This window comes from Rhinatrema bivittatum, chromosome 2 (assembly GCF_901001135.1).
Source record: "Rhinatrema bivittatum chromosome 2, aRhiBiv1.1, whole genome shotgun sequence".
In the NCBI taxonomy this organism is placed as follows: Eukaryota; Metazoa; Chordata; class Amphibia; order Gymnophiona; family Rhinatrematidae; genus Rhinatrema; species Rhinatrema bivittatum.
This window is the reverse complement of record NC_042616.1, coordinates 175,898,205-175,925,213: the sequence shown is the minus strand read 5'-3', so window position 1 is coordinate 175,925,213 and position 27,009 is coordinate 175,898,205. Positions and strand designations below refer to the sequence as shown.

Here is a 27,009-nt window from a genome sequence, read left to right as displayed (position 1 = left end):
GGTAAGAGGCAGACCATGCAACACTTTTCGGTCTGCCCGCTGCTTGAGAATGGCCTTTACACAGCGCATGATCTCGTGGAGGGCATCTCACGAGTGCTGAATTGCGCTCGTCGGCAGAAAGGAATAGGATTATGGTGGATGGACGTGAGAAGCAGCAACCCTGCTTTCCCAGCTTCATATCTTGGGCCTCTTGTTTTCCTTTCACATTAACAGGAGGGAAAAAAAAAAAAAGTTGACATGTAACGTTGAATGCTGGGGCTAACTGTGGCTGTGACGGACAACGGGTCGGGCCCTATGAAGTTTTAGCTCAGTTTAAAAGTTATTGGGCAGACTGATGTCTAGCAATAGCTTATCCAAAATCACAAATAGTGGAACCAGAGAAATGCACTCCAAATAATCAATTTCCAATGCCATGGTCAACTACTTCGGCAGAAAGAAAGAAAATGGCGCAAAGCCCCCTCACCGGCCTCAGTCTCTGACTACAAACGTACACTCCACCAATACAAAAACAGTATACAGAAAACAAAAAGAGACTTCTATGCCCGTCAGGTTCATCACCTCATCTTTGACTCAAAAGCTTTATTTGCCTTCGTCTCTAATCTCACTAAACCTATCACTCCGGATATACCACCAGAACTTTCTCAGACCAAAGCAGACGAACTGGCTCTTCATTTCAGCAAAAAAATCTCTGACCTCATCAATCAATTGCCACCAACCACTAGCTCTCAAGATTTCACACACATTCTCCCTAACAAAGATATCCAACTTAACGCATTCGAACCCATCACTGTCACAGAAATACAATCGGTGTTGAAGAAAATGAAACCTTCATCACACCCCTTCGATCAAATTCCTTCCAAAATGCTACTTCTCATTCCTGATACTATATCAAAATCACTAGCCGAAATTATAAACTGTTCACTGTCCCAGGGTATCTACCCAGATGAACTAAAAACAGCTTCAATCAAACCCCTCTTAAAAAAACCGAATCTAAATCCAAGCGATCCCAATAACTTCTGCCCTATTTCCAACCTTCCATTCATAGCCAAAATAATGGAAAAATTGGTGAATACACAACTCTCCAACTACTTGGAAGATCACGGAATTCTATCTCCAAACCAATATGGCTTTCGTAAAGCTGCAAGCACAGAAACATTACTTCTTTCACTCTCAGACTTCCTCCTCTCCGGAATAGACAAAGGCAAAGCATTTTTACTAATCCTCCTCGACTTCTCGGCGGCCTTTGACACCGTCAACCATCACCTCCTTCTAAAACAACTAGCTAATATCGGAGTTACAGATACTTCACTAACATGGTTCAAAACCTTCCTGGAAAACAGAGGATATAGGGTTAAAATTCATAATACAGAATCACAATATCACCCCTCCACCAGAGGGATGCCACAAGGTTCATCCCTTTCACCCACTCTATTCAATGTATACCTGCTACCTCTTTGTCAACTATTAACAAAATTAAAACTGAAACACTTCCTCTTCGCTGACGACGTACAGATTGTGATCCCTATAAAAGAATCTATCAAGATAACAATGGAATACTGGGATAGTTGCCTATTAGAAATCAAACACCTCCTTAACAGCCTTAACCTAATCCTTAATGCGTCGAAAACGGAATATCTCCTTATAGCACCTGAAAACAACAACACACTTTCAAAGCCTCCAACCATTCTACAAACCACACATGTAAGAGATCTAGGAGTCATCTTAGACAACCGTCTTAGCCTCAAACCATTCATTAACAAAACTACCAAAGACTGCTTCCACAAATTACATATTCTGAAAAGAATAAAGCCACTTTTCCACGCGCATGACTTTAGATCAATCCTACAAGCAATAATCTTCTCCAAACTAGATTATTGCAATTCTTTACTACTAGGCCTCCCAGCTTCCTACACCAAACCTCTACAAATGGTACAGAACACTGCAGCCAGAATCCTCACAAACTCCAGGAAAATTGACCACATCTCCCCCATCCTCAAAGACCTTCATTGGTTACCGATCCACTTCAGAATTATGTACAAAACCATCATGATTATCTACAAAAACATCCATCAACACACTCAACTCGACCTACAAATCCCTTTTAAAAAACACACATCTGCCAGACCCATCAGGGAACACTACAAAGAATCACTACAGGTTCCACATGCCAAAACCTACCACCACAAATCCTACAGTTCAAGAGCTCTCTCATCTGCAGGTCCAATCCTTTGGAACTCCATCCCCCCGGACTTAAGACAAGAACCATGCGCTCTAACTTTTAGGAAAAGACTAAAAACTTGGCTTTTTGAAAAAGCATTCCCAGAACTGGATTAAATTCTCCACCCATCAGCATAAACACAAAAGTTAGTGAACTGTAACAAAAACCCACTAACTTCACACGCAGTGACAACAACATATTATTATACTTCACAACAATTCATATTTTGTCAATCTTTCCTACCCATCTATATTTTATAATTTTATACATATTTATTAATTGATACAGTTGGATAAAATGTTAATATTCTTTCTTTAATTTCCTCCCCTTTCAGATCCTAGTTATTTTTCCTTGTTTTTTTTTTTGTAACTTTCTCACATCCTAAATATTGTTACAATGTTTTTATTTGTTAAGTTTCTTATTATATTTGATGTCGAATTGGGAAATGTTTCTACCATGTTACTCTCTGCAGTTATTCACATTGTTAATTGTAAACCGGGTTGATGTGATTCATATCATGAAACTCGGTATAATAAAAAAAATAAATAAATAAATAAATAAATAAATAAATAAATAAATGCCAATTTCCAATGCCATGTCAAACATGAACAGTTAGGGGGACCTTAAAGAGAACTGTTCATGTTTGACAATTGAGCAATGGAGTTGCCGCTTTGAATAATAAAGACATCTTTACTTAAAATCCTTAAACTTTTGGACCTATTAAGTTTCTTGCATCTCCTTTGGCATTGGAAATAGCAATAGCTTATAAACAGCTGCTAAACCACACTAGTTACTTAAAGATGCACTTCAAAATGAAGGCCCCCTCCTCCCTGCAAACCTCCCATAAATTCCTTTTACGTAACACCCAACCACTGAGGGGTGTGTGTGTGTGTGTTAAATTTTCGAACAGCCTGCATAAGAAATGCACTTGCGTGCGTATGCTCGCTTTGAAGATTACTCCATCAATTACATCTACTAAAACGTATGCGGAAATATTTAGGGAACATGTATGTGCGCATGTTTGAAAATCCAAAAATTATCAGGACGTATCAAGCCCCTCCGCCCAGGTAAACTTACACATGAGCATGACACACAGGCGGGTGGAGTAGGCAGTTTGATAAAAAGACATTTCGCTGAGTGAAGAGCTGTTTTACCCATGGAAGAACATTTGGGAAAAAAAAAGCTCCCCGCATTAATAAAGCAAGAATCCAACACTAGCAGGTGAACAGCAGAGCCAGAGAAGGAAATCCAAACGGCGCTGGTGTGGCAATAATAAAATGGGAACACGGTTGCATTCCAAAAGATTTAGTGCAAACAGAACAAAGATAAAATGCACAATTTTGACAAGCTGGACGTGATACACAAGGTGGCCAAATCAGGGAGAAATTTCATGGAAAAATCTCAGAGAGCAATTTACTGTCATGTAATTTTCCCTTCCTCCTGCCAAGAGCGGTAAAACTTTCTTTTGAAGCATGGGAAACATTTTTCACTCCAAAAAATACATCAGAGGAGTTCTGCTTTTGCCTATCACACACATTTATGAATCCTAGCCATCAACAAAAGCGCCAATAAAAAATACATTTTTATATTATATATAAAAACACTGAGTGAGCAAGTTCATTATTTCTCTATTTTCACTTTGGTAACGTCTCCTTAAAAAAAAAAACCAAAAAAACCAAGGAAAGAATCATCAAACCTCCAAAAGTGTCTACCATTTCACCTCCTCAAACGTGATTCAACTTATCCCAGCCCCTCCCCCATCTCGGAAAGCATGGAAAGGTACCCGCTAAGAATATACAAAAAAAAAAAAAAAATCTAATTTAATTTTACTTGCAATCTGCCTTGAGATCATCTTTGGAAACACTGAATACCAAATGTTTGTACATAAATTAACTGGCGCAAGGGCATGAAATGGTGACCTTTTCTGCAATGATTTCTATTTCACTCAAATTTAAATGCTAAATAAATAAATAAATCACACAATTTTATGTCATTCATTTCATTTAGTCATTTATAAGCCGTGCTTCCAAATAATACACATGCCCAACACTGTGCACAATAAAAAACTGTCTACAGCTCAAAAACTAAACAGATATAAATGTTTACAACGTATACAACAATAAACCCCTAAACCAGCAGCAGATCAAAAATACTACAAAAAGCCTTCTTTATAAGGCAGAACAGGATCATCTGGCAGGCCTAAATGTTAAGCTAAACAAGCAGGCATTGGTCTGTGTCCTGAAATTTAGATAGTTTGGCTTCAATTTGCAATGATATGGGGACTGTATTCCCTAGGGGTGAGCCATACAGAAAAAGGGTCTGTTGTGATAGTCAGAGAGCCACAGTTGCAGTAGCAATGGAATAAACAAACGTGCCTGAGTGGAAGAGCATAAAGTAAAGCCAGAAATATATGGGACAGGTAAACAGCTCACGTAAACTGCACCATCCCCCACCAATTGCTTTAAATGTAAGCAGCACTTTAAATTTTATTTGCAAGCAATCGGGAGACAGTGATGCTCTCTCAGCACTGATGGCATCCTCTCCTCGTAACCATGGCCTGAAATCAGCCAAGTCCTCGTTGCAAGTGATGTAATCTGAGCCTGCAGAGGCAGATTAAAATCTAACAGGAAAGGGTTTCCCAAACCTGCCCTGGGGAACCCCCAGCCAGTCGGGTTTTCAGGATATCCACAATGAATATGCATGAGCTAGATTTGCATGCACTGCCTCCAGAGCATCACGTTTTATCTCATACATATTCATTATGGATATCCTGAAAACCCAACTGGCTAGGGTCCACCAGGACAGGTTTGGAAATCTCTGCAATAGGACCCTTAGTTCTTTCACCTCAAACTGAAAGGGAAGAGGGGGGGTCCCATCCAAAACAAACTGTAGGTTGTGGTCTGTGGCAAGAGATCTGTTCACCCAGAAAAGCTCCATTTTCTAACCATTCAAATTTAATTTGTTTACCCAGAGCCATGTTCCAACGTCTTGGAGACAGCTGGATGTTTTTGACATAAATTCTGTAGCTGGTCCCATACTATCTAAGCACTTCCTTTAATGGCTGGCGATAAATATTAAACAATGTGGTGGAAAGTAATGCTGTCTGAGTAGGCCAAGGAGTGGATATCATAGGCCAACAATGAGTGGCTTTATCCAATAATCTAACTTGTAGATTCCTATCTCCCAGAAATGATTGGGACCACTCTAAGATGACCCCACCAAAATCAATATTCCAATATTCCACCATTCCAATGAAAATTAGAAAGGTCCTTAAAATCATTTGCTGGGGGAGGGGAGGGGAATAGAAGAGTCAATTTTCAAAGGCTTAGTCAAGAAGTATGCAAGTAAGAATCAGGGGGTTAGGTGGGTAGAATGACTAAATATGGCTAAGTGGATTTTCAGCTGGCTAAAAGTACATGCGCAATGTCATAACACAAGTAGTTTTGGTCGTATTAAAGAGAGACATTTTGGAGGAGTGGTTGAAAACTACACACGGATATTTTATTTAAAAAAATGCATGAGTGCAGTAAAGCTGCATGCTTTGCACCATTGCTTTAGATGGTGCAAATCTATGTACTCACTTTTATGCGCATAATAAGCTGATGGTCTTGTGTTGGATTTGTGGCAGCTAGACTGCCAGTTAGGTACCCTCCTGAAAATCATCTTCTAGATGTGTAAAGTTGGATGAACTCATCACTTTTTCATTATATAGTCATCCTATAATGCCTAGGAAACTCGTAAGTGAAATAGGAAAATTGGTTCTTACCTGCTAATTTTCGTTCCTGTAATACCACAGATCAGTCCAGACAGGTGGGTTTATGCATCCCTATCAGCAGATGGAGGCAGAGAACAAAACTTTGAGGTACTGCTGCATAACAGAGTGGGATGTAACCAAGCAACCCTAAATTGGGCGGCATCCTGAAAGACCCGCACGCAGAACACTCTCACCAAAGGACGCCTCCTACTACGCCCGCACATCCAAATGATAGTGCCTGGTGAAATTATGAAGCAAGGACCACACCACTGCTCTACAAATCTCCTGAGGAGAGAGCAACTGACACGCTGCCCAAGAGGCCACCTGCGCCCTTGTAGAATGTGCTTTCAGCTCCTCTGGAATCTTGTGACCCTTACAAATATATGCAGTGCAAATGGTCTCCTTTAGCCAACACGCAATTGTGGCCTTTGATACCTTATCACCTTTCTTTGTGCCCCCGAACAGCACAAAAAGATGATCTGACCACCAAAAAGGATTAGTGACCTCCAGATTACTGCAAGAGAATCTGACGCACATCCAAAAGATGTAATTCCTTCTCTCGCGGGGAATCTTTAGACCACTCCGGGAAGGCCAGAAGATCCACCATCTGATTAACAAGAAAATAGGACACCACCATCGGCAAAAAGGAGGGGACCATTCGTAACGTGACTCCATCATTAGAAATGTGTAAAAAAGGGTCCCTGCAGGACAGAGCCTGCAACTCCAAAATCCTACAGGCGAAACAAATCACCACCAGAAACACAGTCTTCAACATGAGATCCTTCAGCATCGCCGTCTCAAAGAGTGCATCACAGAGTACTCGCAGAACCAAGTTCAGGTTCCATTCTGGACACAACTTCTGAACCGGCGGTCGCAAATGCTTTACCCCCTTCAGAAACAGAACCATATCAGGGTGCAAGGCTACAGACCTACCCCGCAACTTGCCCCTAAGGGAACCCAAGGCCAAAACCTGAACGCGGAGTGAGTTATAGGCCAAGCCCTTTGACAAAACCTCCTGTAAGAAGGCTAAAATCTAAGGACAGCCATCTTTACAAACTGCCACTGAAGGCAAGACTCAAAAGCCTTCCAGACCCGAACATATACTAGTAACATAGAAGGCCTCCAGGCCCGGAGAAGGGTAGAAATAACTGGCTCCGAATAACTCTTCAGTTGCAGGTGCCGCCTCTCAAAAGCCAAGCTGCGAGACAGAATTGATCCTCGTGGTCCGCAAATATGGGCCCTTGATGAAGCAAGCGTGGCAGAAGGGCCAGCCTGAGAGGTCTCTCTACCGCGAGATGAACCAGGTTTACGAACCACGGGCATTGCGGCCACTCTGGTGCAACCAGAACCACAGACCTTGGGTGAGACTCTATGTACCTCAGAACGTGCCCGACCAGTAGCTATGGGGGAAACACATACAGAAGTATCCCGGATGGCCAAGGACACCCCAGAGCATCCAGGCCCACTGCGTCAACCTCTCTTCTGTGACTGACAAATCTCATCATCTTTGCATTGGATCGCGTTGCCATGAGATCCAACTGTGGAACACCCCACCTGGCAGACACAATCCCAAGCTTCCAGGGACAATTCCCATTCCCCCGTATCCTACTATTGTCTGCTGAGGAAATCCACCTGAACAATGTCTGCACCTGCAACATGGGAGGCCACTAGTCCCTTGAGATGAATCTCCGCCCAGATAAAAACAGTTGCCAGGACTTTCAGAGCCACCGCATGACTCTTCATCCCTCCTTGCCTGTTGATGTATTCCACTGTCTGAGAACACCCAAACGATCCTGGCTCAATGTAGCTACATGACCCAGGGAAGAAAGGCTTTCAGAGCCAGACGAGCCGCCCTGGTTTCCAGACAACTGATAGACCAGGAGCTTTCCAGCTCCAACCAAAGCCCTTGGGCTGATCTCCCCAAGCACACAGCTCCCTAGCCCCTGAGACTGGCATCCATGGTTACCACCACCCAGTCCAGGATTTCCAGATCACAACCCTTTTCCAGACTGGGCCATGAAAGCCACCACAACAGACTGCAGGACCTGGAACTTTGCGGAAGCGGCAAAGGCAGATGATATTCCTCAGACACGGGATTCCATCTGGACAAAAGCACGTTCTTATGTGCTTTTGTGTGGTCTTATGTGTGGAAGGCCCATGGGATGAAGTCTAATGTGGAAGTAATGGACCCAGGACCTGTAACTAATCCCAGGCCGTTGGCACTGACAATCTCAACAGATGCGTCACCTGCACCTGTAACTTTGTCAACCTGTCCGAAGTGAGAAATATCCTGCCCTTCTGGGTATTGAACCACACCCCCAGATCCTCCAACATCTGGATCAGCACCAGGTGACTCTGGCATATTGATCACCTAACCCAATGATTCCAAGGTGTCCATCACTTGCTGAAGTGACCGCACCCACTCCTCCTCCGTCTTTGCATGAACAAGCCAATCATTCAGATCGGATGAATCAAAATTCCTTCCTGCCGAAGGGCAGATGCCACTACCACTATCACCTTCGTGAAGGTGCATGGCGCTGTGGCCAAGCTGAAGGGAAGAGATTGAAACTGGAAGTGCCATCCCAATACCAAGAACCAAAGAAATCTTTGATAGTCCTTCAAATAGGAACATATAGATAGGCTTCCTTCAGATCCAGCAACTCTAAAAACTCACTTTTAAGGACTGCAGCAATCACAATGTGCAATACCTCCATTCAAAAATAAGGAACCTTCAGGGCCCTGTTGACCTTCTGCAAATCGAGGATGGGCCAAAAAGTTCCTTCCTTCTTGGGCACTCCAAAATAAATGGAATATTTGCCCCGTCCCTGCTCTTCCTGAGGTATGGGAACTATGGAATTTAGCTGCAACAGCCTGTGCAGAGTTCCTCACACCACCTCTCGCTTGCTCCGAGAGGCCACATGGGACTCTAGAATGGCTTCCCTGATGGGACACGAAAATTCTAAAGGGTAACCTTCGCAAACTAACTCCAGCACCCAGCAATCTGAGGTAATCTTGACCCACTCCTTGTAAAAGCTGGACAATCTTCCCTCGACCACTTCTACGGAGGATTGGGCAATGTTGACTTCATTGTGAGGATTTTCCCCCCACTGGCCCCTTAGCTGGCACTATCCCTGGAAGATCTGTGGGAGTTCCGAAAGGACTGCTGCCATCCAGCAGACTGCTTTGCATCCACACCAGAGGAGGACTTGTCGGCCAGGAACCTACGTGACTCCTAAAAATGGACCTGTGATGGAAAAACCTTCCTGGAGGTCTTTTTATCTTCTAGCAACTTGTTTCCTTTGGACTCCCCCAAAGTCTACATCAGCTGATCCAAATCCTCCCCAAAAAGGAGTTTTCCCTTGAAAGGAAAATTACACAACTACGCCTTGGACCACATATCAACCGACCAAGTCCGCAGCCACAAACGCCTGCGAGCTACTACTGCCAAGACCATGCTCCTGGCCAAAGTGCACACTAAGTCAAACACCGCATCTGCGACATAAGCCATTCCAGCCTCTAAGCATGCCAACTGGAGAGCACTAATGTCTCCGGAGGAGACTATTGCACCCAACATAAACAAGCCCTTTGCATCATGCTGCCACAAATAACGGCTCGGAGTCTCAAAGCAGAGACTTCGAACATCCACTACAATTGAATCTCCAACTTGCGGTCCTGCACATCCTTCAGAGCATCCGCCCCCAATACCGGTATGGTCGTCTTCTTGGTCACCACAAACTGCCACGTCCAACTTTGGTATATATAGGAGCTCCAAGGTCTCCTCCTTCAGAGGATAAAACTTAGTCATGGCCTGGCCAACCTAAAGAATCGCTTCTGGAAAATCCCATTCCCGGTTCAATTTGCAAATCTTCTTAGGCAAAGGGAAGGCACTAGGAGGGCTCTGCAGCCCATCCAGAACTGGATTCATTCCCTCATTATCTAACTCCTGAGTCATTTTTAACCCCCAGTTCCTGCAACACCTAAGGAATAAGAGGGAATAACGGGATGCAACTCCTCCTTCTTGAACAAGCAGACCACCTTAGGATCATCTCCTTCAGACATCGGAAACTCATCCTGATCCGGTTCATCCTTATTCGCATCCGGGACAACATTCGGAGCCGCATCCACTTCCACACCCGGTTCTGACTCCTGCAACTCTGGGTCCTCCTGCAAATCATCTGAATCATCCAGATCCCTGGAATCAGCATCCAAACCTTCGCACCCCAGACCCAGACAGCGCAGCAGATCCCCAGACACCCCAGAGGGCACCACCTTAGGACGTTTAGAAGCCCGACAACTAGGCCTCTTCTTAGGATGCAAAGACCCCAGTTCCTTCCTTGCCAGGAAGACCTTATGGAGAAGTAACAAACAAACTCTGGCGAGAACTCATGAGGATCCGCAGTCCCCTACCCCCAGAGACTGTCATCCGACTACCCCACCTCCTCCTGTCCCTTTGCACCACAGGCGACAGAGGAGGAGCAGCATCCATGGTGACTCCTGCTCCAACTAGCCCCTGTCCGCGATCTCCAGTGGGACTGGATGCCCCCCCCCAGGGTCCCATGGCACTCACAGCTGCATTGTCTGATGATCGGAGGGCCTTTTTCCCTATGGTCACCCCAACGAAGTCCCTTCTCCCCTTGCCGCACAAGCAGTGCAGAGAGATCAGCTACTGAGCAGTGCGGACCAAACACCACAGACCTTACAGGCCACTACATGTGGCTTCATCGCCATGCTAGACATAGTGCACGGAAAACCCCGCAGGCCGCACATGTGGCATACTGAAGAAAAGTTGGGGTGGGTGGTGCACGGGAAAAGGCGTGAAAGAAAACATTGTTGCAAACAGAGGTCCGTGGTGTCGGCAGCAAGAGCGTCACAGAAGAAAACATTCAAACCGCACCCGCAGTTAGAAAACAGTTCCCCGCCGCCAGAAATAGGCGCTCATGAAAACTCCCTCAAACCTCCAGGCTCCCCTGGAGAGAAGGAAGGAAGGCAATTCCCTGAATCCAACCCTTTTGAAACGCAGCAGATCCTGCTGTCCCTGGCATACTCACTGCTGTGCCCTGACTTTCCTGCAGCTGCTGTAACAAAGAAAAAAAAACCCCACACTCCCCCCCCCCCACCCCAAACAGCTTAAAAGCACAAAACCAGGGTACTTCCTTGACAAATAGGTGAATCTTCAGGAGGGGACCTTGGAAGTCCTGAGGGAATCAGTCCCCTGGGCTAGCAGCACCTCCGGCCAACCAAAGATGAGCACCAGCCAAGGGTTTCCAACCCCCCTGGTCCACCTAAGGGATGGTCCATAAAGGAGCCTCAAAACAAAAACACAAAAGGCACCTATTCTAATGATTGTAAACCAATCAAGGCGTGCAGACAGATAAGTGTATAAAGCAAAAAAAGTTTTTCTAAAGGCAGGAGCCGCATCTGCAAGCCTGACGACGTGTCTAACCTTACCCGGTCAGACCGTCCGGTCTGTTCTTCATCTGCGGCTCCTACCTGGCCGTGAGGCCTGTTGGTGATTTATAATAGCACTTAAGCCTTAAAATTGTATTGTTCATGAATGACAAATGTAAACAATATCCTATGAATGTTTTAGCAAAATTCCTGACAATGGCCGGTGTTTCGCTGCCTGCCTGGCAGGCAGCGAAACACCGGCCGTTCAATAGTATCTTCGCTTTTATTTTTGCGAAGATACTATTGAGAGACTGGGAGTCCATTTTGAAGGAGGCTGTTACCCCTGATGAAGCTGCCAGGCAGGCAGCGAAACACCGGCCGATGTCGGGAATTTTGCTAAAACATTCACGGGACATTGGACATTGTTTACATTTGTCATTCATGAACAATACAATTTTAAGGCTTAAGTGCTATTATAAATCACCAACAGGCCTTACGGCTGGGTAAGAGCCGCAGATGAAGAACAGACCCGACGATCTGATCACCCCCTTGGTGATGGATGAATAGAGTTCGATAAAGGTCCATCGGAGATCTTGAAAATCATGGCCCACTTCCAAGAGGCCAGCTAAAACACGACTCAACGAGTACTGCAGCTGCTTGACAACCTGAAATTTACAAGCTCCAATTATGCTTCATTGTTTGGAAGTAGGTCATGATATTCAAGACCTCTAATTGATGCTTGTGGGTGCTGTTATCCCCTGACGCAGAGATACACTTGAAATGTGGATCCATGTCAGGCTAAGCTAAGTGTCATGTTATAATGAAAATAAAAGAAATGTATATATGTGACTAATCTGAGTACACAGGATCGATGATTAGATTTGTTGAACCATTATAATTTGAGAGTTGGTTTATTGTATGATGGTCCTTTTCATATATTTCTTGTTGTATTGAAGAGTTTTGGATAGAACTTGTTTGTTCGGGAAAGAATCCTAACTGTTGCACAGCAGCTATGGATGAGATTTGGGGTGCAAGCACACCAGGCCCTGAAGAAAGCTGTGCTCTGCAGCCCCCTCTGAGGGCTGTTGCTGTTCATAGCTGGGCTACTGAAGGAGGAAGGTGGGGGACTAATCAGTAAATAAACCCTAGTAGCTTCTAATGAAAACCCATGACACTGTAGCCTTGGCATCCCCCACCAAGTTGTTAAATGACAGAGCAAGGTTAGTTCTAATTGGGTTGAAAGCTAAGGTTTGAATGTAGATTATCCCAGCCTACTTCCCCTTCTCCCAAATGTGAGGGGGGGGAGTAATGTTCGTTTTATATGCTTAGAAAGGAAACCAGTACAAGCAATATCTGGAGCATATGGTAGGTTATTTAGATGTCATGCTCAATTGGATCCATAGATTTTCGCTGTCCTACCTCTATGAATTAAGAATATCTTTTATTCTAGGGCTGAACAACCTTCTCTTTATCAGAATTTGCTGGAGCTGAATGAAGTGACTGTCATGACATCTGACCAATTACAGATCATGTTCATTCTCCCTTCTACATATTTGTGCACTTGATGTTACATTACCTCTTTACGCTAAAGAGTCGTCATTTGATACTGTATTTACAATTAATATTTGTTTGGCACTTCCTCTTCCATCTTACAAATCCTTGTTAGAGCAAAAGGCTTGTGATGCACTGGCTCAGTTCATAATTGAATAGCAAAGAAAGAAGAAGGATTTTTATAACTTGATACCATGCAGGCTTGCTTTATTCAGATCAAGAAGATTTCCAATGTGGCCTCCTTTAGGAATAGACTCAGTTCAAATTGATTCACATGATACTTATTCATGCAGTCTGTGACTTCAGGGCAGGTTTGGAGTTTAGTGATGAATAAACACTTTTGCTTCAAAAGAGGGAAGTGCCCAATTTTCTGTATACTGATTTTCATAAGAATATTCCTGTATGAAGATTTCTCTTCTTATTCACAGCAGCATAACATACAGGCAGTAGGCTTGTATCCTGAGGTGAGAGAGAGAGACTGGGAGAGCCATGCTTGTTTAAATTGTCTTACTGTACAGAAATCGTTAAGACTAACTCCTTTTCCTGTACTTACCCAGATCTGTCCAGACAAGTGGGTTTATGTATCCCTACCAACAGATGGAGGCAGAGAACAAAACTTTGAGGCACTGCTACTTTAACCGAGAGTGCCACCTGCAGTCCTTCAGTATTTCTCTGTCTCCAGCAGATGGTAGAGATGCAGACCTGCAGTCTGGAAAGAAAAATTTTAGAAGTTGGAAATTTGGAGTAGTTGGCTCCCTGAGATGTTAGGCTCCTTTATGGATCTCAACAACAAAGAGTGTATAGTAGGTCCTCAGACTCAAATCAAAAACACAAAAGGCACCTATTCTAATGATTGTAAACCAATCAGGGCGTGCAGACAGATAAGTGTATAAAGCAAAAAAAATTTTTCTAAAGGCAGGAGCTGCATCTGCAAGCCTGACGACGTGTCTAACCTCACCCGGTCAGATCGTCGGGTCTGTTCTTCATCTGCGGCTCTTACCCAGCCGTAAGGCCTGTTGGTGATTTATAATAGCACTTAAGCCTTAAAATTGTATTGTTCATGAATGACAAATGTAAACAATGTCCAATGTCCCGTGAATGTTTTAGCAAAATTCCCGACATCGGCCGGTGTTTCGCTGCCTGCCTGGCAGCTTCATCAGGGGTAACAGCCTCCTTCAAAATGGACTCCCAGTCTCTCAATAGTATCTTCGCAAAAATAAAAGCGAAGATACTATTGAACGGCCGGTGTTTCGCTGCCTGCCAGGCAGGCAGCGAAACACCGGCCGATGTCGGGAATTTTGCTAAAACATTCACGGGACATTGGACATTGTTTACATTTGTCATTCATGAACAATACAATTTTAAGGCTTAAGTGCTATTATAAATCACCAACAGGCCTTACGGCTGGGTAAGAGCCGCAGATGAAGAACAGACCCGACGATCTGACCGGGTGAGGTTAGACACGTCGTCAGGCTTGCAGATGCAGCTCCTGCCTTTAGAAAAATTTTTTTTGCTTTATACACTTATCTGTCTGCACGCCCTGATTGGTTTACAATCATTAGAATAGGTGCCTTTTGTGTTTTTGATTTGAGTCTGAGGACCTACTATACACTCTTTGTTGTTGAGATCCATAAAGGAGCCTAACATCTCAGGGAGCCAACTACTCCAAATTTCCAACTTCTAAAATTTTTCTTTCCAGACTGCAGGTCTGCATCTCTACCATCTGCTGGAGACAGAGAAATACTGAAGGACTGCAGGTGGCACTCTCGGTTAAAGTAGCAGTGCCTCAAAGTTTTGTTCTCTGCCTCCATCTGTTGGTAGGGATACATAAACCCACTTGTCTGGACAGATCTGGGTAAGTACAGGAAAAGGAGTTAGTCTTAACGATTTCTGTACAGTAAGACAATTTAAACAAGCATGGCTCTCCCAGTCTCTCTCTCTCACCTCAGGATACAAGCCTACTGCCTGTATGTTATGCTGCTGTGAATAAGAAGAGAAATCTTCATACAGGAATATTCTTATGAAAATCAGTATACAGAAAATTGGGCACTTCCCTCTTTTGAAGCAAAAGTGTTTATTCATCACTAAACTCCAAACCTGCCCTGAAGTCACAGACTGCATGAATAAGTATCATGTGAATCAATTTGAACTGAGTCTATTCCTAAAGGAGGCCACATTGGAAATCTTCTTGATCTGAATAAAGCAAGCCTGCATGGTATCAAGTTATAAAAATCCTTCTTCTTTCTTTGCTATTCAATTATGAACTGAGCCAGTGCATCACAAGCCTTTTGCTCTAACAAGGATTTGTAAGATGGAAGAGGAAGTGCCAAACAAATATTAATTGTAAATACAGTATCAAATGACGACTCTTTAGCGTAAAGAGGTAATGTAACATCAAGTGCACAAATATGTAGAAGGGAGAATGAACATGATCTGTAATTGGTCAGATGTCATGACAGTCACTTCATTCAGCTCCAGCAAATTCTGATAAAGAGAAGGTTGTTCAGCCCTAGAATAAAAGATATTCTTAATTCATAGAGGTAGGACAGCGAAAATCTATGGATCCAATTGAGCATGACATCTAAATAACCTACCATATGCTCCAGATATTGCTTGTACTGGTTTCCTTTCTAAGCATATAAAACGAACATTACTCCCCCCCCTCACATTTGGGAGAAGGGGAAGTAGGCTGGGATAATCTACATTCAAACCTTAGCTTTCAACCCAATTAGAACTAACCTTGCTCTGTCATTTAACAACTTGGTGGGGGATGCCAAGGCTACAGTGTCATGGGTTTTCATTAGAAGCTACTAGGGTTTATTTACTGATTAGTCCCCCACCTTCCTCCTTCAGTAGCCCAGCTATGAACAGCAACAGCCCTCAGAGGGGGCTGCAGAGCACAGCTTTCTTCAGGGCCTGGTGTGCTTGCACCCCAAATCTCATCCATAGCTGCTGTGCAACAGTTAGGATTCTTTCCCGAACAAACAAGTTCTATCCAAAACTCTTCAATACAACAAGAAATATATGAAAAGGACCATCATACAATAAACCAACTCTCAAATTATAATGGTTCAACAAATCTAATCATCGATCCTGTGTACTCAGATTAGTCACATATATACATTTCTTTTATTTTCATTATAACATGACACTTAGCTTAGCCTGACATGGATCCACATTTCAAGTGTATCTCTGCGTCAGGGGATAACAGCACCCACAAGCATCAATTAGAGGTCTTGAATATCATGACCTACTTCCAAACAATGAAGCATAATTGGAGCTTGTAAATTTCAGGTTGTCAAGCAGCTGCAGTACTCGTTGAGTCGTGTTTTAGCTGGCCTCTTGGAAGTGGGCCATGATTTTCAAGATCTCCGATGGACCTTTATCGAACTCTATTCATCCATCACCAAGGGGGTGATCATTTGGCTGTTCTCAACTACAGGAAGCAGTTTTGGATATTCGTGTTAGGATCAATCAAACCTGCAGGTTGAAATGATTAAGTTGAATGGCACGCTGTCATTTAAGACTCACTGGGACACCAGAATGACAGGCAATTGTTTTCTCTAATAGAATGTAAGGCTGCATTAGACTTCTTGTCTTTAGACTGATAATTATCAGTCTACAACCCCCTACAAGTATTATAATGGTTATGTAACAGATATGGTTGCTTGCTTAAACACCGCATTGTGCTTTATCTACAGCTCAATCCTTGTAGGTGCTAAGATGCAAAGCGGATGTCTCCAATCAGTTTTGAATGAAGCACACTCTTATTCCCTAACATATAGGTACACTCAAAATGTGGATCCACTTCAAGATAGGCTAACTGCCCTATTATCATGCAAATTAAGATACTAATAATATATTTGAGAATGTGATTTGAGGACACAAGACTAATGATTAGAACTGTTGAACCAATATAAGAAATTTGCAGTTAGTTCAAGGACCCATGTCAAAACACCAAATGCAAGGACAAAATGCATAAAAATCCAAACGTATTTGCACATAATGATGAACAAATTGTTCAGGGTCAATACCACTCTACTGCTTACTATGGAAGGGGTGGCCAACCCCAATCCTCAAGAGCTACAAACAGGTCAGGTTTTCAGGATATCCACAATGAGTATATATGAAATCAATTTGCATACAATGATAGCACTGCATGCAAATCTCTCATATCCATATTCAATGTGGATACCCTGAAAACTTGGCCTGTTTGTGGCTTGTGAGAAACAGCATTGGTCATTCCTGCGTAGGAACATATAAGAGTGTTCTATAACCTGTGGATGGCCGGGGGGGACGAAGTATGGGGGAGAGGCAGACTATATAAACTGACCACTTATTACCTCCTATATATGCAATCCAAGAGGCTCAGAAAGGTCAGTGTGAGAATTACAGTATTTCTTTATCTTATGCTTTTATATTTACTATTATCAATGTATCTTTTATTATTCCCTTATTACTCTCTAGCACTATTATATTCATTTTTATTCCATTACTACCTTTCATTATTATATTATGATTCTTTATCAGTATTACTCTATTATTGTTGCATTATTGTGTCATTAGGATGATGTCATCATTGGTTACGCATGCCATTTATATGTTTATCTATCAATTCTTTTAACCTGCTAAATCAGAACAAGTCTGGTGAGAGCAGTTTAGAATAATCTAAAAATAACCATAACCAATAAAATACATCAACGTAAAATTACATAAAATCATTCATAAAAACTACATAACTAACTAGCAAAAAGAAAACAATCCCAAGGGCTCTATGTCTCAGATTAAAATAATTAAGCTTGTATTTTCTTCCTAAAAGCTAAATAGTTTGATTCTAATCTTATTTCCTGTGGTGCCGAGTTCCACAACTCTGGCCACCGGCTAACAAACATCCTCTTCCTATAAGCCACATTTCTCATGTCCTTTCTGGAGGTAACCACACATAGAATGTCATTCTGGGAGTACAAATCACAATATGGAACGTAGCGCCTTAACCCTTTCTGTAAATACTTGGCTCCAGCCCCATGTAGCGCCTTAAACATCAAACAGAAGATCTTAAACTGAACTCACTATTCTATTGACAGCCGATATAATTGTTGTAACAATGGTGCAGCACTCATCCTTCTGTAACAATGGAAAATCAACTGAGCGGCCATATTTTGGACTGCTTGCAGCTGAAGTAACTCATAAGAACATAAGAAATTGCCATGCTGGGTCAGACCAAGGGTCCATCAAGCCCAGCATCCTGTTTCCAACAGAGGCCAAACCAGGCCACAAGAACCTGGCAATTACCCAAACCCTAAGAAGATCCCATGCTACTGATGCCAGTAATAGCAGTGGCTATTCCCTAAGTAAACTTGATTAATAACAGTTAATGGACTTCTCCTCCAAGAACTTATCCAAACCTTTTTTGAACTCAGCTACACTAACTACACTAACCACATCCTCTAGCAACAAATTCCAGAGCTTTATTGTGCATTGAGTGAAAAAGAATTTTCTCAGATTAGTCTTAAATGTGCTACTTGCTAACTTCATGGAATGCCCCCAGTCCTTCTATTATTCGAAAGTGTAAATAACCAGAATTGTACACAGAATTCAAGGTGCAGTCTCACCTGAAAACCATCTCTGGAACTGGTATGTCCCCAACATCCTCATTAGTAAACATGGAAACAAAGAATTCATTTAGTCTTTCTGCAATGGCCTTATCTTCCCTAAGAGCCCCTTTAAACCCTCAGTCATCTAATGGTCCAACCGACTCCCTCACAGGTTTCTTGCTTCGGATATATTTTTAAAAATTTTTATTATGAGTTTTTGCCTCTATGGCCAACTTCATTTCAAATTCTCTCTTCACCTGTCTTATCAATGTTTTACACTTAACTTGACAATGCTTATGTTTTATCCTATTTTCTTCAGATGGATCCTGCTTCCAATTTTTAAAGGATTTTTTTTTTGGCTAAAATAGCCTCTTTCACCTCACCTTTTAACCATGACGGTAATCGTTTTGCCTTCCTTCCACCTTTTTTAATGTGTGAAATACATATGGGCTGCACCTCTAGGATTGTATTTTTAAACAATGTCCATGCCTGTTGAACATTTTTGACCTTTGCAGCTGTACCTTTCAGTTTTTTTCTAACTATTTTCCTCATTTTATCAAAGTTTCCCTTTTGAAAGTTTAGTGTTAGAGCTGCAGATTTACTTATTGTCCCCTTCCAGTTATTAGTTTAAATTTGATCATGTTATGATCACTGTTGCCAAGTGGCCCCACCACCGTTACCTCTCTCACCAAATCCTGCGTTCCACTAAGAATTAAATCTAAAATAGCTCCCTCTCTTGTTGGTTCCTAAATCAATTGCTCCATGAAGCAGTCATTTATTACATCCAGGAACTTTATGTCTCTAGCAAGTCCTGATGCTACATTTATCCAGTCAATATTGGGGTAACAGAAATCTCCCATTATTATTGCACTGCCAAATTGGTTAGCTTCCCTGATTTCTCTTAGCATTTCATCATCTGTCTGATCATTTTGTCCAGGTGGACGGTAGTATACTCCTATCACTATACTCTTACCCAACACACATGGGATTTCTACCCATATAGATTCTATTGAGCATTTAGTCTCTTGTATGATCTTTAACCTGTTGGTCTCTATACCCTCCCGGACATAAAATGCCACACCCCCACCAAGTTGATCCTCCCTATCATTGCGACATAATTTGTACCCTGATATAGCACTGTCCCATTGGTTATCCTCTTTCCACCAAGTCTCTGTGATGCCAATTATGTCAATCTCATCATTTGCTGCTATACACTCTAACTCACCCATCTTACTTCTTAGACTTCTGGCATTGGCATACAGACATTTCAAAGTGTGGTTTTTGTTTGTATTAACAACCTGCTTTTCAGTTGTTAGTGATAATTCAGAAATCATTAGCTTTGGTGATTTTTTACATATAGGCACATGGACTACGTTGGCTTTTATTGGAACCTCTCTGTTGGGATGCCCTAACTCTCCTGTTTCATTAGTATCCTTCAAGGATACATTTCTCCGAAACATGCACTGCTGAGTGCATTGTAATAGTCAAATAAGGGACAAACCATTAACTTGGTGCTTCTCCCCTTTCTTTCTCGGGACTATCCTAACAGCAGAAGAGTTTGTAAAAATAGTTCCATGCCAACTCAATGTCCAAGTCTGGAGCCAGGTACTAAACTTCTTGGGGTGAGTGGAAGATGTCCACTATTCTGTTGCTCCTATAATAGTCCTGGGAGAATTCTGTGCTACTGCGCAATGCAGAATTTGCGCAGAATTACCATTTTCTGCACAGAATTTGATGAAGATGGAGGTGACCCAGGCGTACTGTGAGCAGAACTCGTCCAGCTCGCAGCGAAGATGAAAACCCAAGCATGTCACAAGCGGGGTGGCGCTTTATGTCCGGGATAGCACAGAGTCCAACAGGATTAAGATCCTGCATGAGGCTAAATGCATAATCAAATCTTTATGGGTAGAAATCCCTTGTGTGTTGGGGAAGACTATAGTGATAGGGGTATACTACCATCCACCTGGCCAAGACTGTGAGACGGACAGTGAAATGCTAAGAGAAATTAGGGAAGCTGACCAAATTGGTAGTGCAGTAATAACGGGAGTTTTCAGTTACCCCAGTATTGACAGGGTAAATGTATCACCAGGACATGCTAGAGAGAGAAAGTTCCTGGATAGAATAAATGACAGTTTTATGGAGCATTTTCCTATGTCGTTGGTGCCCATATGTACTACGACAGCCGGCTCCTCCCCAGCACTGTCTAAAATCTTATCTAGGTGACGCGTGAGGTCCGCCACCTTTGCACCAGGTAGGCATGTTACCAGGCGATCCTCACGCCCACCCGGCTGTCTACATTCCTAATAATCGAATCACCAACTATGACGGCCGACCTAACCCTTCCCTCCTGGGCAGTAGCCCTGGGAGAGAGATCCTCAGTGCGAAAGGACAATGCACCACCTGGAGAGCAGGTCCTTGCTACAGCATCCTTTCCTGCTGCACCACGTTGATGTTCTCCGAGTTGGGACTTGGCTACTATGTCTCTGAATGTCTCATTTATTATCCTCTCTGTTTGCCTCAGCTCCTCCAGGTCTGCCACTCTAGCCTCCAGAGATCGGACTCGTTCTCTGAGAGACAGGAGCTCTTTGCATCGCATGCACATGTACAACTTCTCACAGGTGGGTAAAAAATCATACATGTGACACTCGATGCAAAAGACTAGGAGGCCCCCCCTCTTGCTGCTGGACTGCTGCCTTATTCTCAAATTTGTTCAGTTCCTAGTTAAGTTTTAGGTTGCTATGGGAGTAGGAATGTGTCTAATTAGCTTTCTTTAAATGTATTAGTGAATTCACTATGTGTCTGGTAGTGGCCTACAGGGGAATGATCAAACTCTCAATAAGGTGTGGGGAATTCGTGAAGTGAAGTTAAAAGGCTGATTTTTTTTTATTTTTTTAAGTGTGAAAGTGGCACCTGCCTATGAATTTAAGGATGAGCTAGGGGTGGGAGGGTTGGGAAATACAAGCACACTAATTTCTGTTTATTAGCTGCCTTACTGACTATTAAAAACACACACACACACAAACACACTAAATAATATACCCCAATAGTTTACTTCTCCCCAATACTTTTACAAAATAATTTTCCAAGCAAAGCTTACTGATTCCTTTCAGCCACCAGCAGGGTGAGCCTCTCCTCAGTGCAAAATTTTAAATTATTTTGCACACAATTCCCCCAGGAATACTGTATATGAAAACCTGACGCTCAGGGTTTCACCAACCTGTAGAGAATGGAGAGATAATGGTCTTATATATGTTGCTCAACTATTGGATGAGAATGGGTTCTTTACTTTTAAGTCCCCGTGTGACTAATTTGATCTGTCTCCCCACTCACAATCTTATCTCCAACTGAGAAGGGTTTTGGGGGAGAAATTTGATTTGACCAAGCCATTACATCAACTAAATGGGCTGGAGACTTATGAGCGACCCTGATGCATATTCTAAGGGTATTTCTCTTATACATTTAGGAATGCCCCTTAGTAAATATGGGAAACAAACTCCACAATCTATAGTGGATACCTGGAACAATGATCTAAATTTAGAGTTAGATCATAGAATCTGGAAGCATATCTGCCACAGCCAGGGCAGCGCTGGTCAAATGTCACAGGACAGAGATCATGCGTCCGGGTCAGGAGTTGCATCTTGGCAAGAGTAGTCACCCCCTCCAGATGGAAAAGGGGGGCAGCAGTCTGTAATGTTCCTGTTTGGCTATTCTTGAGCTTTTGCATATGTATACCCTGCCTGTTAAAAGCAGCTGGGGAGAGGGCTCTGGGAGGTGGTTGGAAGAGGTCCATTCATACCAGCAGAAGACGATGCCCAAGAGATCACCCCTGACCTTCCCTGCAATGAAGCAGAAGAACTGCTGTGTCCTGAAAGGCTGCAGGTAAGAAAGTCCTGTCTGTTACCTGGCTGCTTGTGTCAAACCGGTCTTTTCTTCTCCGAGCTGGAGATAAGCCTCCTTAACCCAGCAAGTGACAGGGGCCAAGAATAAATGCTCCCTTTGGTAGATTCTGCTCCAGGGTGAAACTGAAAGTAATCTCCTAAGGTTATGAGGGTAGTTAGCTAGCTATGTTTACAAATATACCCAAAGGAAGTCAAAGTCTCTGATAGGTTTGCTCTAAGTTCTCTAACGATGCAAAGTTGTACTCAGTATAAGCCTATGCTGTGTTAAGGACTGTAGAGGCAATTGTTGTCTAACTGGTAAGCCTGAAATGTCTGATCAATAAAAGTGATTCTTGGACTGAAAGTGTCCTTCCTGAGCTGCTGGGATTGCATATATAGCAGGTAAGAAGTTGTCAGTTTATGTGGTGCTGTACCTCCCCCATACATCAGTGAAGACTAACGGGGGAAGGAAGTAGACGGCAATCCACAGCTTACAGAATACACATTTTCCAACACCTAAATTATGAGAATAAAGGAAGCAGTGCCAAATCTAGATTGGTTATTGAACTCAGCCCACTACCCAGGCTAATTCACAGTGTCTTAGTAACATAGTAAATGATAGCAAAGACCAACTGTTCCATCCAGTCTACTCATTTATTCTCATCTTCCTTCTTTATACTGTACCATCTTGAGTAGATGAATGCACAAAACCCTCTGTTCACACCTAGCCCCATTCTCTCTCATGTCAAAGCACAAAGTTTTTTTTATAGTCTAAATACTAATACTAGTTTGGCTGTGGTCCAAGCATCCGGCTTCCTCGGTCCCCTGCCAGACAGACCTCGGTATGCGAGTGCCTGCACTTCAGTTAGGATTTCTAGATATCACTGTACTGTTTCTTCAAGGGAGAAAATATGGTAAAGAGAGCAAGAATGATGAGTGGGAAGAGGATTAGAGGTGAGAGTGAGCATGTTTGGGAGAACAAAGCATGTGAGTATGCTGAAAGTACCGTATTTTTCACTTCATAAGACGCACTTTTTTTTCACCAAAAGTGGGGGGAAAATGTCTGTGCGTCTTATGGAGCAAATATTAAAAAAAAACAAAAAAAACCCCCCTAACTATAACCAATGGTTTTTTTTGTCCCCGGTCCCCATCCCAACCCTTTAAATTTAATTAACTACAACCCCCCACCCCTCCTGACCCCCCCAAAACTTGCCAAAAGTCCCTGGTGCTCCAGCGGGGGTCCGGGAGCGATCTCCTGCACTTGGGCCGTCAGCTGCAAGTATTCAAAATGGCACCGATAGCCTTTGCCCTTACTATGTCACAGGGGCTACACCAGTGCCATTGGTCGGCCCCTGTCACATGGTAGGAGCAATGGACAGCCGGTGCCATTTTGAATACTGGCAGCCGACAGCCCAAGTGCAGGAGATCGCTCCCGGGCCCCCGCTGGACCACCAGGGACTTTTGGCAAGTCTTGGGGGAGATCAGGAGGGTGGGGGGGGTTGTAGTTAATTAAATTTAAAGGGTTGGGATGGGGAATGGGGACAAAAAAAACCCAAACATTTTATGCCCTACCCTAATTTGCTCCATAAGACGCACAGACGCCCGGGGACAGAGCCTGTTTAGCACACCATTCTTTATTTTTTATTTTTTTTATTTTCCCGCTCTGAATCCTAGGTGCATCTTTGGGTCAGGTGCATCTTATGGAGTGAAAAATACGGTATGTATGGGTGGGAGAGGGAGAGGGAAAGAAAAGTGTGTGCGAATGAAAATGTGTGCGTCTTACAGAGAGAATGTGGATGGGGAGTAGAATGAGAGGAGTTGGTCTGAATGAACATATGTTGTGTGCGAGAGAAAAAAAATTAAAAAAAGGAAAAAAAGTCTGTGTGCCCAAACCTCCTGCCTAGTAATCCAGGGCCATCTCAGCGTGACAGTAAATTGAAAGTTCCCAGGTATGGTGATTCTTGAAGTACAGCACAGCATGCACAGTAATGTGTCCCTTATCTAGAAAGCAAGCCTTACTGTAAAAATCATGAAATCAAATGGAAATTTTAGGTGTGACAGCATAAGAAAATATATACTAAGCTTTACTTTAAAAGAAGGATTTACATTTGGAAGACCTGCCACCTATGCATTTTACTTCTCTTCAGTTTTGTACCTTTTGCTCACTTTGTTACATTTTGACACATAAGGAAATCTTTACTAGGGCTGGAAAAGACAGATAAGGTTTTATTCTAACAGTTTGCCAAGTTGTATTAACTCAGTAGAAAGTCCAACAATGCTGGAGGGATGTCAAAAGATTAGTCACAATTAAGACTCTCGTGACAACATGCACAGATCTGTCCTGGAAGGGTCCATCACCGGCTAATATGCAGCTTTCAAACTGTTCTTTAATGCAGCGTTCTCTCGGCCCTCTCCTGGAGGCTCACCTACCCAGTCCGGTTGTCAGGATTACCACAATGAACACACATGCAATAGATTTGCACACTTTCAGACCCAGTATATGCAACTCTCTCTCATGCATTTTCATTCAAGATATCCTGAAAACCTGACTAAGGTGCGCCTCCAGGAGAGGGCTGGGAAACACTGCTTTAATGCCTAACAGAGGGCTTTTGCCAAAATGACCCCATTTTAGTACTTTAAAATTCATATGACCCCTAGACGTTGATCAAAACAATGGGGGGGGGGGGGGAGGAGAGGACTAATCCCATTAAAAAAAAACAAACCCAAACACTCCCTTTTCAACCTCTGTACTCCAGTTGATCCCCTCACTCCCTTCAGCATTTCTCTCACATCCCCACAGCTGACCCCCTCTTTTACCAAGACCCTCTTATAACCCCAACTGATCCTCTGTCAGCCCCTCATCCTAATCCTATTCCCCCTCTCACAGTTATCTGTTCTTACATCCCTCATCACCTCTCATCTCATTCCTTCTCCCATCCCTCTCTCAAGCCCCATCCATCTCACTCTCTCTTATCCCTGCTACCTTTTCTTACAACATCTCTAGCAGATCCCCTCTTGCTTTCCTCTTCCTTTTCCAGTTTTCTCCCCACAGCTACTCCTCTCTCTCACTCACCCACTGAGGCTCACCTTTCTTGTTCATATCCCCCCCCCCCATCTTCCTCTCCCCTCAACCCCCATAGTCATCCCCTCTCACACCAATTCCATCCCCCTCTTTTACCCTCACAGCCAATCCCCTCTCATATATACCATCCACATTCACTCCAGCTCCTCTCACTCCCTTCAGCCCATCCCCTCTAACCCCCAAAGCTCACCCTCCTGTCAATCCCCACCCCCCAATCCCATTCTAATCTTCTCAAGGTTTCCCCTTCCAGTCGATTCTCTTCTGAAACCCTTTCTTCCAGCTAATTTCTTCCCTCAAACCCCTCTCCAGCTGATTCACTCCTCTGGAACAACCCCCCCCCCACATAGATCCTCTCTCTTAATCCCCCCCCCCACCAGCTCGCCTTCTCCCACAGCCACCTCCTGAAACTTCTGTTGCTGATATTCCCATCTCAAATGCCCCCCTTTTATTTCCCTCCACATATTCCCTGCCCCTTTGAGTTCCCTTGTTTGAAACTCACTCCGCTGCTGCCCAATCAGAGTCAGAGGTAGGAGGAGAGCTAAAGTATCTTTGGCCTCTCTCCTTCTTCTGCAGTAATGTTTTTGATCCAGGCTTGTGCGGGGGATCCGTGGGTTGCTACATTGGATCGGGCAGGTGTTAGGGGTACCCTTGCCCAATTCAGTGCCTAAATCTGAGCAGGCAAGCCTCCCTCAGGCTCTTCTATGCTGCAGGCGGCTCTGAGTATTTTCTCTACTAAGGCCGCCAGCGGGTTTGATTCTGCCAGGCAGTCCCACATCCTCCACTCCATTTTGTCCAGGAGGAAGAGCCTGGGAAGGGGAAAGAGGTGAGGTGGGGGTGACTGGGTAAGAAGGCGGGTGAAGGGACAAAGTGGGAAAGCACAGGAAAGGGTGAGGGAGAAAGTAAGAGGAGCTTCTGCAGGAAGGGAGAGAATGAAAAGCTAAGGTAATGAGGAAAGAGGGTGAGAAGGGAGGAAAAAGCTATGATAGTGACTAAGAGGTAAAAAGAGGAAGACGAATCTCTAGAGAGATAGGAATGAGGGAAGAACTCAAGTAGTGTGAGAAAGAGGGGGAATATCTAGAGGGAGGGAGGGTAGATCCTCTGCAGGGAGAGAAGGGGGGGGGGAAGATACAAGATAGTGAGGGAAAGGGAAAGAAGAGCGGAGGTAGTGAGGCTGTGGGCTGCCCGGTCGCCCCCATCCCATCAGCAGCCAAAGTGGAGTGGAGGCCACCTTGTGATCCTGACCCGATGGAGGCCAAAGTGAAGAGATGGGCCCAAGGCTGCTGGGGGAGCAAGTAGAAGAAAAGAAGGTGACACTGTCTATGTGCGCATGTGTATGTGAGACAGAAGGATCACGTGAGAGAGGTAGTTTATGTGTGAGGAGAATGTGTGAGCAAGAGTGGTGAGAGAGAGAGAGAGAGAAAATATGTATGTGTGCACATGCATGGGAGAGAGGGACTGTGTGTATCAGAGAAGAACCATGTGGGAATATATGAGAGAGAGGAGAACGTTTGTGTGCCCTCCCACACCACTAATCCACAACAAAC

General features: G+C 43.6%; 1 protein-coding gene across 10 annotated transcripts in view; it reads right to left on the bottom strand.

Annotated features, from left to right (window-relative positions):
- The window catches only part of PPP1R9A (protein phosphatase 1 regulatory subunit 9A), a 541,608-nt gene that overhangs the window by 243,886 nt on the left and 270,713 nt on the right, over window positions 1–27,009 (bottom strand). The gene's annotated exons all lie outside the window — the stretch shown is intronic.